The following is a 4,004-nucleotide window of genomic DNA, read 5'->3' as shown; positions in this document are numbered from 1 at the left end:
TAGAGATATGAGTTGTTACTATGAGTTGGTTGTACATTGATTGCACGAAAATGCACTCGGTAACTCGGTGTTATAAAACATGCCTTTGTGTATGATTCAACAAGTAGTACAACAAGCCATATGAGTCGAAGTTTATCCATTCCTTTTACCTTAGGGATAAAAGCGATATCTGTGGGCCCCTCGATGATTTGATGATGACAAATGGAAGTGCTCGGCCGGGCCAGGACTGATTTGATTTGTTCAATTAGTCAGTTGTCATAAATCGGAAATCGGGAAACAACAAATGGACAGAGAGAATGATTATAATCCATGTCTCAGTCCATATGATATCTAGAATGGAGGAATATATGATCCCTTATCTAATGGACAAGTCATTGACAAAGGTCAGAGTTCATCTACAAGGTCAGAGTTCGACAGAAGCTTTTGAGAGTTACGATTGCCAGTCCGTTCTTGAAGTCATACGCAATAATGGTTTTAGACTTATCCAAGTGGGAGACTGTTGGATTAATGTCTAAGTCCATAACTATAATTGGTAAGACTTGACCCGACCCGGCATGGTCCATTTGGGTTGCATGGCATCATGCATTTGGATAGACTAAAATGAGAGAAATAACACTTAAGGTTTTTTAATATATTATAAGTTCTAATATATTAATAAGGTTATTTAATTAGTATTGATCAAGAATTAATTTGGAATTAATTAAGTGATCAAAAGGAGACTAATTAAATATATGGGTTGATTTTGTAAATCATTCATTCTTATATATGTGGGTTTGTGATCCAAGATTCCTTATGGTTGACTAAGTCCATGGGGTGACTCATGGATGCTCCATGGAGGTTAAAATCCATGGAGCATAAGGAATGGGTAAAGTCATGAGTTACATGGTGTAACCCTAATAGCCACCATATAAAAGAATCCCATGGCTCAAGAAATCGGGCACTATGTGTGATTGTGAGGGCTAGACGATTTCAAGGAGTGTTCAAGTTTCCCTCAAGTTATTCCAAGTGTATTTGGTGTTGTGTGAACCATTTGAGGTGTCACACTTGGGGCACTAGGCACTCAAGCTTCATGAAGACTTTCTACATGAAAGAGGTATGTATTCTATCTTGTTATATTCATTGTTTTGTATGCTAGATTAGGATAATACCTTGGAAGTTCATATTTGCATGTATAATAGAGAAAACATAGATCCAAGGTATTTAGGGTTGCATGTACACTTAGGAGTGTTATAATGCTCAAAACCCAACATTAACATGGTAGGCAAAGGCTAACTTAATATTTATCATAGTATCGCTGGAGCGTGTGTGGTTAACCGATACATCGATTGAGTGGTAAATATTAAGGTTACCAAGTAATTTGCATGGTTACTTCACACCTTGTTTTGTGATCCTCGGCATCCCATTCACAAAACCTGAAGGGCACACTCGAGATTGAAACATGTCATTGAAAAGTTCAATGAATCTAAAAGAATCTAGTAGTTTCAAAACCAATTAAAACCTAATAATTTATTTCATTTTTCATTGTGGAAATTGGTGAATCGTCATTCACCTACCTTCAAATATTTTATATCTAGGATTACGACATCCCACTTCTAAGTTATAAAATATTGTGTTGGGTCCTAGCCTTAATATTACATATGTATGTTTTATTAAGGACTATCCTTATATCTAATCTAAACTTGTCTTTCTTTTTTCAGATGTCTTCCAACAATGTTGCTTCTGGCTCAAACCCTACTGATTCCTTATCTCTCATTAACCTTTATGGGAGAGTCGTCTTTGATGGATCTAACTTTATGGATTAGATCAGGAACATCAATATGGTCACTCGGTATGAGAACAAGGAATATCTCCTCGACAAGGAGCTTAAGGAGCTTGAGTCGTCTACTACTCCCGAGGAGATCACTGAATATCCGGCACATGAAAGATATGCTACCAAAGTGGCATGTATCATGTTGGCCATTATGACAGCCAAGCTCCAGAAGTCCTATGAGGACTACTATCCTTTTGAGATGCACCCGTATTTGATGGACTGCTACCATCAGAGTGCTCGTCAAGAGCGATATGAAATCATCTCCTCTATGATAACAACTTGGATGAAGGATGGTGAACCCATCATGGGTCACATGCTGAAAATGCAAAGGTATGTGGACCGTTTGTTGAAACTTAATGTGAACTTCCCAGAGGAGTTGGCAATCAACATCATTTTGCACTCCTTACCTTCATGTTATGATGAATTCCGAATAACATACCACATGAACAAGGAGGAAGTTACACTTAGTAAACTTCAAGGACTCTTGAAGACCACGTAAAGTGGTCTTATGAGTAAATCGGTTGTTACCACTCCTACTCCTACTGCATCCCCTATCTTGGCAATTGGGCAAGGCAAAGGGAAGAAGAGGAAGAGCCCTTCGAAGGGCACCAAGGGGAAGACCCTTGATGGTTCCTCTTCATGTGGAACCAAGAAAGGTTTCATCACTCCTTCTGCTAACCCTAAAGAGGCGGAACGCTTCTATTGCCATGAAATGTCGCATTGGAAGTGAAACTGCCCAAAGTACCAGCAAGATGTGAAGGATGGGAATGTAAAACCTAACCATGCAGGTACATACACTATACTGTCTAATAATTCACCCAATCTAATTCTTGGGTACTTGATACACAATGTGGTATTCACATATGTACTGATATGCAGGGACTAAGAAGAAGTGAGAATGTGGAGCATGGGAAGATAAACTTGATCATAGGGAATAGGAAAGATTCACCTATCACCAAGATTGGAGTTTATTCCTTGTTTTTAAGTACTGGATTAGTATTAGATTTCAATAAGTGTTGTTACTCGTCTGAAATGGCGAGAAATATTATTTCCTTTCATGGTTTGTACAAACAAGGTTTTACCTTTTCATTTGATAATGATAGTGGTGGTACTAATGCTTTATTTAATAATGTTTATTTTTATTTTTATTTTAAAGCATTACCTTGTGATGGTGTATATGAAATTGTGTCGATTGTTGATAACCTAGGAAATAAAGTATTATGTATTGATTCTTCCACTAGTTTGGATAAAGCATCATTATCGCATTGTCGTCTTGGACATGTAATCAAGAAACCCATAGCCCAACTCCAAAAGGATGGAGTCATGGAGTCGTTTGACCTAAAGTCAAATGATAGTTGTGAATCTTGTTTGCTTGGGAAAATGACAAAGTCACCCTTCACTAGTTTTTGTGCTAGGGGTGAGGGTGTGTTGGACCTCATACATACTGATGTGTGTGGACCCTTCAGAACCGGCACAAGAGATGCTAACCGCTTCTATGTGACGTTTACTGATGATTTTAGTAGATATGGATATGTCTACTTAATCAAGCATAAGTTAGAAACCTTTGAAAGATTCAAAGAGTTCAAATGGGAAGTGGAGAATCAGTTCGGAAGAAACATTAAGATGCTTCGATCTGATCGAGGTGGTGAGTATCTTAGTATAGAGTTCCTTGACTATCTTAAGGAATGTTAGATTATCTAACAATTGACACTTCCCAGGACATCATAGCCTAATGGTGTGGCTGAGAGGCACAATCGAACCTTGTTGGATATGGTTCGTTCGATGATGAGTTGAGCTTCGCTACCAATGTTATTCTGGGGGTATGCCTTAGAGACTACCGCCCATATCCTTAATCTAGTGCCTACAAAGAAGGTTGCCAAAACACCTCATGAGATGTGGACCAGAAAAGTTCCCAATCTGGACCACATCAAGATTTGGGGTTGCAAGGCTTTCGTAAGGCCCGAGTCTCACGATAAGCTCGAACCTCGAAGTGAGAGGTGTATTTGTTGGGTTTTGAACATTCTAACACTCCTATGGTGTACATGCAACCCTATAAACCTTGGATCTATGTTTTCTCTATTATACATGCAAATAAGAACTTTCCAAGGCTTTAATCCTAACTAGCATATTATGAAACTCTTATACTACAACTTACTAGTTAGATGACATACCTTTTGATGTAGCTTGATGTCTT

This window comes from Lactuca sativa, chromosome 9, assembly GCF_002870075.4.
Source record: "Lactuca sativa cultivar Salinas chromosome 9, Lsat_Salinas_v11, whole genome shotgun sequence".
NCBI lineage: Eukaryota > Viridiplantae > Streptophyta > Magnoliopsida > Asterales > Asteraceae > Lactuca > Lactuca sativa.
This window is presented reverse-complemented; position numbering follows the sequence as displayed.